Source organism: Ranitomeya imitator, chromosome 3 (genome assembly GCF_032444005.1).
Source record: "Ranitomeya imitator isolate aRanImi1 chromosome 3, aRanImi1.pri, whole genome shotgun sequence".
NCBI lineage: Eukaryota > Metazoa > Chordata > Amphibia > Anura > Dendrobatidae > Ranitomeya > Ranitomeya imitator.
The window spans coordinates 165391565-165404032 of record NC_091284.1 but is presented as its reverse complement, the minus strand read 5'-3'; positions in this window follow the sequence as shown (position 1 = coordinate 165404032).

Here is a 12468-nt window from a genome sequence, read left to right as displayed (position 1 = left end):
GCAAGGATGCCCAGTCATCCTGCCTGGCAGAAACAAAATGTCGTAAATATGTGACCAAGGTCTGGTTGGCCCTCTCTACCAACCCATTCGTCTCGGGATGATATGCCGAAGAGAGATTCAACTCAATACTGAGTAGACGACAAAGCTCTCTCCAGAATCGAGACGCAAACTGGGGACCCCGGTCACTAACAATTTTGTCTGGCATACCGTGTAGGCGAAAGATATGTTTGATGAACAAGACAGCCAACGCCCGTGCAGAAGGTAGCCGTGGAAGAGGCACTAAGTGCACCATTTTGGAAAAATGGTCGGTGATCACCCAGATAATGGTGCAGTTACGAGACTTGGGTAAGCCCACCACAAAGTCCATCCCGACCATCTCCCAGGGCCTGTCCGCCACCGGCAGAGGGTAAAGCAAACCAGCTGGCCGTTGCCGAGGGGACTTGTTCTTGGCGCAAGAGACACACGCCCGAACATATTCTGCGACATCACGAGCCATATGCGGCCACCAGTATGTCCTCGCCAGTAACTCAGATGTCCTTTTGGAACCAAAATGTCCACCCACCCTGGACGAGTGTGCCCAAGAGAGAACCTCCGGTCGCAAACTGGATGGTACAAAAGTCTTGCCCGGAGGCACAGACTCTAGCGAAACCGGGGCCACAGTTCTCAAGCTCTCAGTGGGGACAATAAGCCGAGGCTCCTCTTCCTCCTCCGCAGATGACACAACGGAGCGAGAGAGAGCGTCGGCCCGAATGTTCTTCTCCCCAGAAAGAAAATGGAGGGTGAAATGAAACCGGGAGAAGAATAAGGACCATCTGGCCTGGCGAGAATTCAACCGCTGGGCTGTCTGCAGGTACACCAAATTTGTATGGTCTGTGAAGACTTGGAAGGGAAAACGTGCTCCCTCCAAGAGATGTCTCCACTCCGAGAAAGCCAACTTCATGGCTAGCAACTCCCTGTCCCCGATGGAATAATTCCTCTCTGCTGGTGAGAAGGTCTTAGAAAAGAAGAAGCAAGGATGCTTCCGACCTTGAGCATCCTTTTGGAAGAGGACTGCTCCAGCACCAACAGAAGAGGCATCCACCTCCATGATAAATGGCTTATCAACATCGGGGCGATGTAGGATGGGAGCGCTAGCGAAGTGTGACTTTATGGAGTTAAAGGCCTTGGAGACCTCCTCAGACCACAATTTGGGATTTGCCCCCTTCTTGGTGAGGGCAACCAAGGGAGCTACCAAAGTTGAGAAGTGCGGAATGAACTGGCGATAATAATTAATGAACCCCATAAAGCTCTGCACCGCTTTAAGAGAATGGGGTTCCTGCCAGTCCATCACAGCCTGTAGTTTGGCAGGATCCATAACCAATCCCTGGGCAGAGATGATGTTGCCTAGGAAAGGTAAGGACTCCTGCTCGAACATACACTTCTCCAACTTGGCATAGAGGGAGTTTGCCCGTAGGAGGTCGAAGACTTTGCAAACATCTCTCCGGTGGGAGTCAATATCTGGAGAGTAGATGAGAATATTATCCAGATAGACTACGACCGAGGTGGAAAGCATATCCCGGAAGATGTCGTTCACAAAGTCTTGGAAAATGGCTGGGGCATTACAGAGCCCGAAGGGCATCACCAGATATTCATAGTGCCCATCCCTGGTGTTAAAAGCCGTCTTCCATTCGTCCCCCTCACGGATGCGAATCAGGTTGTAAGCACCCCGCAGATCTAATTTAGTAAATACCCTTGCTCCCCGAAGCCTATCGAAGAGCTCAGATATCAAGGGCAAAGGATACTTATTCTTAACGGTGATGGCGTTAAGACCCCTGTAGTCTATGCATGGACGCAATTCCTCATTCTTCTTCTGCACGAAGAAGAACCCTGCCCCAGCAGGTGACACTGACTTCCTAATGAATCCTCTTGCCAGATTTTCCTGGATGTACTGTGACATTGCCTCCATCTCTGGGAGAGATAACGGATAGACTCGACCCCGGGGAGGCTCAGCACCAGGCAAGAGATCAATAGGAGAGTCATAGGGGCGATGGGGTGGAAGGATCTCCGCCGCCTTTTTGGAGAACACGTCTGCATAAGACCAATACTGCTTGGGGAGAGAGGATAGATCTGCGGGTACCTCTGTAGTAGCAACCTGAATGCACTCCCTCTGACACCTACCCCCACAAGATTCGCCCCATCCCAGAATTCTGCCAGAGGACCACTCGATATGAGGAGAGTGGTACCGTAGCCAAGGTATTCCCAACAGGACCTCATCAATTCCCTCAGGAATGACGAGCAGAGATATAATCTCCTGATGAGATGGCGACATGGACAGAGTAAAAGGGATGGTTTGGTGTGTTATCTGTGGAGGGCAGTGTCGACCCATTCACCACTCTTACCGTTACTGGTTGAGCTAGCATAACCAGGGGTATTGCGTGACGTTGGGCGAAGGCAGAAGACATAAAATTGCCCTCCGCCCCAGAATCCACGCAGAGCTCTACCGAGTGGGAGAATGAGCCTATAATAATTGTCCACTTAAAGGACAATTTAGAGGCAAACGTCGCCGTGTCTAGTGTACCTCCACCTACTACCACTAGACGCTGACGTTTCCTCGACCGCTGAGGACATCTGGTGACTAGGTGTCCAGACTGCTGGCAAACATGACAGACCTTGAGTGCACAAGCGGTCCGGGACTTAGATCCCGCTTGTGACACCTTCCATGGCCTCATGTGACTCAGGAACCAGGACCGGAGATTCCAGAGGTTTGGCGAAGGTAGGTGCCAGCCGAAACCTCTGCCTACACTGGGCTCGCTCTAACCTCTGCTCGTTAAAATGGAGGTCAATTCGAGTGGAGACAGTTATTAGCTCCTCCAGTGTGGCAGGAATCTCCCTAGTGGCCAGAGCGTCCTTAACGTGATCAGCCAGGCCCCTCCAAAATATGGGGATAAGGGCTTTATCCGACCAGTCCAGCTCAGAAGCTAAAGTGCGGAATTGGACGGCAAAATGACTGACCAAGGACTCACCCTGAGTTAATGCCAGCAGTTGGAGCGCAGTATCATGGGTGACTTGAGGTCCTAAAAAGACCTGTTTCAGAGTGCTCAGGAACAGCGGAGCACTCTGCACCACATGATCGCCACGCTCCCACAGTGGCGTAGCCCATTCCAACGCCCTGTCTGACAAGAGAGACACTATAAATCCCACCTTAGCCCGCTCTGTGGGAAAACGTGCAGCCAGGAGCTCGAGGTGAATAGAGCACTGACTCACGAATCCTCTACAAAATTTGCTATCACCAGAAAATTTTTCTGGCAGTGGGAGAGGTACAGTTTCACAGTGGGAGAGGTACAGTTTCACCTATCTTTCACTAGGGGGACTTGTCAGGGAGTCACAAAAACACTGAACTTTAGGAAGGCAAAGTTTGACCAGCTTAGAGATGCCCTTAATCTGGTAGACTGGGACAATATCCTCAGAAATAAGAATACAGATAATAAATGGGAAATGTTTAAGAACATCCTAAATAGGCAGTGTAAGCGGTTTATACCTTGTGGGAATATAAGGACTAGAAATAGGAAAAACCCAATGTGGCTAAACAAAGAAGTAAGACAGGCAATTAACAGTAAAAAGAAAGCATTTGCACTACTAAAGCAGGATGGCACCATTGAAGCTCTAAAAAACTATATCGAGAAAAATACTTTATCTAAAAAACTAATTAAAGCTGCCAAAAAGGAAACCGAGAAGCACATTGCTAAGGAGAGTAAAACTAATCCCAAACTGTTTTTCAACTATATCAATAGTAAAAGAATAAAAACTGAAAATGTAGGCCCCTTAAAAAATAGTGAGGAAAGAATGGTTGTAGATGACGAGGAAAAAGCTAACATATTAAACACCTTCTTCTCCACGGTATTCACGGTGGAAAATGAAATGCTAGGTGAAATCCCAAGAAACAATGAAAACCCTATATTAAGGGTCACCAATCTAACCCAAGAAGAGGTGCGAAACCGGCTAAATAAGATTAAAATAGATAAATCTCCGGGTCCGGATGGCATACACCCACGAGTACTAAGAGAACTAAGTAATGTAATAGATAAACCATTATTTCTTATTTTTAGGGACTCTATAGCGACAGGGTCTGTTCCGCAGGATTGGCGCATAGCAAATGTGGTGCCAATATTCAAAAAGGGCTCTAAAAGTGAACCTGGAAATTATAGGCCAGTAAGTCTAACCTCTATTGTTGGTAAAATATTTGAAGGGTTTCTGAGGGATGTTATTCTGGATTATCTCAATGAGAATAACTGTTTAACTCCATATCAGCATGGGTTTATGAGAAATCGCTCCTGTCAAACCAATCTAATCAGTTTTTATGAAGAGGTAAGCTATAGGCTGGACCACGGTGAGTCATTGGACGTGGTATATCTCGATTTTTCCAAAGCGTTTGATACCGTGCCGCACAAGAGGTTGGTACACAAAATGAGAATGCTTGGTCTGGGGGAAATTGTGTGTAAATGGGTTAGTAACTGGCTTAGTGATAGAAAGCAAAGGGTGGTTATTAGGGTTGAGCGAAACGGGTCGAACATTTTCAAAAGTCGCCGACTTTTGGCTAAGTCGGGGTTTCATGAAACCCGATCCGACCCCTGTGCGGGGTCGGCCATGCGGTACGCGACTTTCGCGCCAAAGTCGCGTTTCAATGACGCGAAAAGCGCCATTTCTCAGCCAATGAAGGTAAACGCAGAGTGTGGGCAGCGTGATGACATAGGTCCTGGTCCCCACCATCTTAGAGAAGGGCATTGCAGTGATTGGCTTGCTGTCTGCGACGTCACAGGGGCTATAAAGAGGCGTTCCCGCCGACCGCCATCTTACTGCTGCTGATCTGAGCTTAGGGAGAGGTTGCTGCCGCTTTGTCAGAAGCAGGGATAGCGTTAGGCAGGGTCCATTAACCACAAAACCGCTTGTGCTGCAGCGATTTGCACTGTCCAACACCACCCTCGGTGTGCAGGGACAGTGGAAGTTTTTTTTTTTTTTTTTTTCCCCTCAGCGCTGTAGCTCATTGGGCTGCCCTAGAAGGCTCCCTGATAGCTGCATTGCTGTGTGTACGCCGCTGTGCAAACCAACTGCTTTTTTCAAAGCACAAATCCTCTTGTTCCTTCCTTTCTGCACAGCTATCTTTTTTGTTTGTCCACACTTTTTATTTCATTTGTGCATCAGTCCACTCCTTATTGCTGCCTGCCATACCTGGCTGAGATTACTGCAGGCAGGGAGATAGTAGCTGCCTGCCATACCTGGCTGAGATTACTGCAGGCAGGGAGATAGTAATTGTAGGACATTCCCTGTTTTTTTTTTTTTTTTTTTTTTGGTGGGAGATTAAGATTGGCAATTTGGCATTTCTGCTAGAGTGCCATCCCTGTGTGTGCCATCTCTCTCACATAGTGGGCCATAGAAAGCCTTTTCATTTTTCTGTATTTTTTTTTGTGGGGTGTATAAATTCTCCCTGATAAAAATACAGTGGGAGATTAATATTGGCCTTTGGGCTTGTGTGCCAGTCCTGAGTGTGCCATCTCTCTCACAAATAGTGGGCCATAGAAAGCCTATTTATTTTTTTTTTTGGTTTTATAAATTCTCCCTGAAAAAAAGGGAGATTAATATTGGCCTCTGGGCTTGTGTGCCAGTCCTGAGCGTGCCATCTGTGCCAGCCCTGAGCGTGCCATCTCTCTCACAAATAGTGGGCCATAGAAAGCCTATTTAATTTTTTTTTTTGTTTTATAAATTTTCCCTGAAAAAAGGGAGATTAATATTGGCCTCTGGGCTTGTGTGCCAGTTGTGAGCGTGCCATCTGTGCCAGTCCTGAGCGTGCCATCTCTCTCACAAATAGTGGGCCATAGAAAGCCTATTTAAATATTTTTTTGGTTTTATAAATTCTCCCAGAAAAAAAGGGAGATTAATATTGGCCTCTGGGCTTGTGTGCCAGTCCTGAGCGTGCCATCTGTGCCAGCCAGCCCTGAGCGTGCCATCTCTCTCACAAATAGTGGGCCATAGAAAGCCTATTTAATTTTTTTTTTTGTTTTATCAATTTTCCCTGAAAAAAGGGAGATTAATATTGGCCTCTGGGCTTGTGTGCCAGTTGTGAGCGTGCCATCTGTGCCAGTCCTGAGCGTGCCATCTCTCTCACAAATAGTGGGCCATAGAAAGCCTATTTAAATATTTTTTTGGTTTTATAAATTCTCCCAGAAAAAAAGGGAGATTAATATTGGCCTCTGGGCTTGTGTGCCAGTCCTGAGCGTGCCATCTGTGCCAGCCAGCCCTGAGCGTGCCATCTCTCTCACAAATAGTGGGCCATAGAAAGCCTATTTAATTTTTTTTTTTGTTTTATCAATTTTCCCTGAAAAAAGGGAGATTAATATTGGCCTCTGGGCTTGTGTGCCAGTTGTGAGCGTGCCATCTGTGCCAGTCCTGAGCGTGCCATCTCTCTCACAAATAGTGGGCCATAGAAAGTCTATTTAAATATTTTTTTGGTTTTATAAATTCTCCCAGAAAAAAAGGGAGATTAATATTGGCCTCTGGGCTTCTGTGCCAGTCCTGAGCGTGCCATCTGTGCCAGTCCTGAGCGTCCCATCTCTCTCACAAATAGTGGGCCATAGAAAGCCTATTTTATTTTTTTTTTGGGTTTTAGAAATTCTCCCTGAAAAAAGGGAGATTAATATTGGCCTCTGGGCTTGTGTGCCAGTTGTGAGCGTGCCATCTGTGCCAGTCCTGAGCGTGCCATCTCTCTCACAAATAGTGGGCCATAGAAAGCCTATTTAAATATTTTTTTGGTTTTATAAATTCTCCCAGAAAAAAAGGGAGATTAATATTGGCCTCTGGGCTTCTGTGCCAGTCCTGAGCGTGCCATCTGTGCCAGTCCTGAGCGTCCCATCTCTCTCACAAATAGTGGGCCATAGAAAGCCTATTTTATTTTTTTTTTGGGTTTCAGAAATTCTCCCTGGAAAAAAAAAGGGAGATTAATATTGCCCTTTGGGCTTGTGTGCCAGTACTAAGCGTTCCATCTCTCTCTCTCTCTCAGTCAGTGGGCCATAGAACGCATATTTTTGGTTTTATTTGTTTTCTAAATTCTCCCTGAAAAAATCATTTTATTTTATTTGGTTTCTAAATTCTTCCTGATAAAATCATATTTTTTTTATTATTTTTATTTCTAAAGTCTCCCTGAAAAAAAAAAAAAAAAAACAACCAAAAAAACAGTGGGAGATTAATATTGGCCTTTCTGCTTGTGTGCCAGTCTTGACTCCTGGGTGTGCCATCTCTCTCTCTCTCTCTCTCTCTCTCTCTCTCTCTCTCTCCAATTGTGGTCCATAGAAAGCCTATATTTTTTTTCCTTGATTTGGGTTCTAAAATCTACCAGAGAAAATAACTACATCAATCATTGGTAGAAAAATATTGGCCTCTGGGTTTGTGTGCCACTCCTGACTCCTGTGTGCGTCATCTCTCAGTCAGTGGGCCATAGAACGCCTATTTTTGGTTTTATTTGTTTTCTAAATTCTCCCTGAAAAAATCATTTTATTTTATTTGGTTTCTAAATTCTTCCTGATAAAATCATATTTTTTTTATTATTTTTTTTTCTAAAGTCTCCCTGTAAAAAAAAAAAAAAAACAGTGGGAGATTAATATTGGCCTTTCTGCTTGTGTGCCAGTCTTGACTCCTGGGTGCGTCATCTCTCAGTCAGTGGGCCATAGAACGCCTATTTTTGGTTTTATTTGTTTTATAAATTCTCCCTGAAAAAATCATTTTATTTTATTTGGTTTCTAAATTCTTCCTGATAAAATCATATTTTTTTTATTATTTTTTTTTCTAAAGTCTCCCTGAAAAAAAAAAAAAAAAAACAACCAAAAAAAACAGTGGGAGATTAATATTGGCCTTTCTGCTTGTGTGCCAGTCTTGACTCCTGGGTGCGTCATCTCTCAGTCAGTGGGCCATAGAACGCCTATTTTTGGTTTTATTTGTTTTATAAATTCTCCCTGAAAAAATCATTTTATTTTATTTGGTTTCTAAATTCTTCCTGATAAAATCATATTTTTTTTATTATTTTTTTTTCTAAAGTCTCCCTGAAAAAAAAAAAAAAAAAAACAACCAAAAAAAACAGTGGGAGATTAATATTGGCCTTTCTGCTTGTGTGCCAGTCTTGACTCCTGGGTGTGCCATCTCTATCTCTCTCTCTCTCTCTCTCTCTCTCTCTCTCTCTCTCTCTCCAATTGTGGTCCATAGAAAGCCTATATTTTTTTTCCTTGATTTGGGTTCTAAAATCTACCAGAGAAAATAACTACATCAATCATTGGTAGAAAAATATTGGCCTCTGGGTTTGTGTGCCACTCCTGACTCCTGTGTGCGTCATCTCTCAGTCAGTGGGCCATAGAACGCCTATTTTTGTTTTTATTTGTTTTATAAATTCTCCCTGAAAAAATCATTTTATTTTATTTGGTTTCTAAATTCTTCCTGATAAAATCATATTTTTTTTATTATTTTTTTTTCTAAAGTCTCCCTGAAAAAAAAAAAAAAAAAAAAAAAAAAAAAAAAAACAGTGGGAGATTAATATTGGCCTTTCTGCTTGTGTGCCAGTCTTGACTCCTGGGTGTGCCATCTCTCTCTCTCTCTCTCTCCAATTGTGGTCCATAGAAAGCCTACATTTTTTTTCCTTGATTTGGGTTCAAAAATCTACCAGAGAAAATAACTCCATCAATCATTGGTAGAAAAATATTGGCCTCTGGGCTTGTGTGCCACTCCTGATTCCTGTGTGCGTCATCTCTCACTCAGTGGCCCATAGAAAGCATATAGTTTGTTACATTTGTTTTCTAAATTCTCCCTGCAAAAATCTATTTTTTTTTTTTTGGGGGGTTTCTAAAGTGTTCCTGAAAAAAATAAAAATAAAAAAAAAATAATAGTGTGACATTAATATTAACATTTGTGCTTCAGTGACAGTCCTGCGTGTGGGGCATCTCTCTAATTTGCAGCCACCAAAAAAAGAGTGTGTAACATTGGGCCTGATTTTCGCTGTGGTCTCACCAACCTGTAAAGGGGTAGCTAAATCATACTGAAGTTATAGCTCACCGTGTAAGTTGTGTGACTGCAACAAATAACGTTAGTTTGGTTACGTTTTTAAAACAATGAGGAAGTCTAGTGGAAGAGGTCGTGGCCGGGGGCGTTCATTGTCAGCTGGTAATGAGGGTAGTGGTAGTGGTGGAGCATCAGGTGGTCGTGGGGGAAAAAATATTGCACCTAAGTCTGGAGCTGTGGAGCCAGGTTCGTCGTCCGGCTACACAAGGCCTCGAACGCTCCCTTTTCTGGGATTAGGAAAACCGCTTTTAAAGCCGGAGCAGCAAGAGCAAGTTTTGGCTTATCTTGCTGACTCAGCCTCTAGCTCTTTTGCCTCATCTCGTGAAACTGGTAAAAGTAAAAGCAGCGCGTCGTTAGTGGATGTTCACGGTCAGGGACAAGTCACTTCCTTGTCCTCTTCAGCAAAAACAACAACAGAGAAGAATGCAGCAGGCGACACAACGGGTTACTCCATGGAGCTCTTTACACATACCGTCCCTGGCTTAGAAAGTGAAGCAGTTAACAGTCCATGCCCATTACAAATTGAATCTGACATGGAGTGCACTGACGCACAGCCACAGCCAGACTACTATGCTGGTCCTTTGACTCAGACCACAACATTGCCCTCGCAGGGTGCTGATCAAGAATCAGACCCTGATGAGACTATGTTGCCCCATCACGAACGCTATACCACCGAACGACACGGTGACACAGACGAAGTTGCGCAGGAGGTACAAGAAGAGTTATTAGATGACCCAGTTCTTGACCCCGATTGGCAGCCATTGGGGGAACAGGGTGCAGGCGGCAGCAGTTCTGAAGCAGAGGAGGAGGAGGGGCCGCAGCAGGCATCAACATCGCCACAGGTTCCATCTGCCGGGCCCGTATCTTGCCCAAAACGCGTGGCAAAGCCAAAACCTGGTGGAGGACAGCGTGGCCATCCGGTTAAAGCTCAGTCTGCAATGCCTGAAAAGGTATCCGATGCTAGAAAGAGTGCAGTCTGGCATTTTTTTAAACAACATCCAATTGATCAGCGCAAAGTCATCTGTCAAAAATGTTCTACTTCCTTAAGCAGAGGTCAGAATCTGAAAAGTCTCAATACTAGTTGCATGCATAGACATTTAACCACCATGCATTTGAAAGCTTGGACTAACTACCAAACGTCCCTTAAGGTTGTTGCACCCTCGGCCAATGAAGCTAGTCATCAACGCAACATCCCTTCCGGCAGTGTAGGACCACCATTTAGCGCACCACCTGCTGTATCTGTGCAGGTATCTTTGCCAGGCCAAAGCAGTCAGGGTCAGGGAATCACCAGTTTCGTAGTAGGAAACACTGCATCTAGGGCACCGGCGGCAACAATACCATCTCCCACCGTCTCTCAGTCTGCCATGTCCACCGGCACCCCCGCTAGTTCCACGATCTCCAGCTCTCCAGTCCAGCTCACCCTACATGAGACTATGGTTAGAAAAAGGAAATACTTAGCCTCGCATCCGCGTACACAGGGTTTGAACGCCCACATAGCTAGACTAATCTCGTTAGAGATGATGCCCTACCGGTTAGTTGAAAGCGAAGCTTTCAAAGACCTGATGGACTACGCTGTACCACGCTACGAGCTACCCAGTCGACACTTTTTTTCCAGAAAAGCCATCCCAGCCCTCCACCAGCATGTTAAAGAGCGCATCGTCCATGCACTCAGGCAATCTGTGAGCACAAAGGTGCACCTGACAACAGATGCATGGACCAGTAGGCATGGCCAGGGACGTTACGTGTCCATCACGGCACACTGGGTAAATGTGGTGGATTCAGGGTCCACAGGGGACAGCAAGTTTGGGACAGTTCTGCCTAGCCCACGGTCTAGTAAACAGTTGTCTGTAGCCGTTCGCACCCCCTCCTCCTCCTCCTCCTCGTCCTCCTGCAGAAGCAAGAGCTCGTCCACAGACCGCAGTCGCACAAACACTCCATCCGCACCTGCCACTGTTGCACACCAGGTCTCCCATTATGGGGCAGCTACTGGCATACGTCAGCAGGCTGTATTGGCTATGAAGTGTTTGGGCGACAATAGACACACCGCGGAAGTTCTGTCCGAGTTCTTGCAGCAAGAAACGCAGTCGTGGCTGGGCACTGTAGATCTTGAGGCAGGCAAGGTAGTGAGTGATAACGGAAGGAATTTCATGGCTGCCATCTCCCTTTCCCAACTGAAACACATTCCTTGCCTGGCTCACACCTTAAACCTGGTGGTGCAGTGCTTCCTGAAAAGTTATCCGGGGTTATCCGACCTGCTCCTCAAAGTGCGTGGACTTTGCGCACATATCCGCCGTTCGCCTGTACACTCCAGCCGTATGCAGACCTATCAGCGTTCTTTGAACCTTCCCCAGCATCGCCTAATCATAGACGTTGCAACAAGGTGGAACTCAACACTGCACATGCTTCAGAGACTGTGCGAACAGAGGCGGGCTGTTATGTTTTTGTGGGAGGATACACATACACGGGCAGGCAGTAGGATGGCAGACATGGAGTTGTCAGGTGTGCAGTGGTCGAAGATTCAAGACATGTGTCAAGTCCTTCAGTGTTTTGAGGAATGCACACGGCTGGTTAGTGCAGACAACGCCATAATAAGCATGAGCATCCCCCTAATGCGTCTGCTGATGCAAAGTTTGACGCACATAAAGGATCAGGCGTCTGCACCAGAGGAAGAGGAAAGCCTTGATGACAGTCAGCGATTGTCTGGTCAGGGCAGTGTACATGACGAGGTACCGGGCGAAGAGGAGGTGGAGGATGAGGAGGATGATGGGGATGAGTATATTTTTAATGAGGAAGCTTTCCCGGGGGCACGGGAAATTGGTGGCGTGGCAAGGCCGGGTTCTGGTTTTTTGAGGGACACAAGTGACGTAGATTTGCCTGCAACTGCCCCTCAACCAAGCACAACCGCAGATTTGACAACGGGAACTTTGGCCCACATGGCGGATTATGCCTTGCGTATCCTCAAAAGGGACACACGCATTACAAAAATGATGAACGATGACGATTACTGGTTGGCCTGCCTCCTTGATCCTCGCTATAAAGGCAAATTGCAAAATATTATGCCACATGAGAACTTGGAACTAATATTAGCAACAAAACAATCAACTCTTGTTGACCGTTTGCTTCTGGCATTCCCTGCACACAGCGCCCGTGATCGTTCTCACACGAGCTCCAGGGGCCAGCAGACCAGAGGTGTTAGAGGGGCAGAAATCAGAAGTGGCGTTGGACAGAGGGGTTTTCTGACCAGGTTGTGGAGTGATTTTTCTATGACCGCAGACAGGACAGGTACTGCAGCATCAATTCAAAGTGACAGGAGACAACATTTGTCCAGTATGGTTACAAACTATTTTTCATCCCTTATCGACGTTCTCCCTCAACCGTCATTCCCATTTGATTACT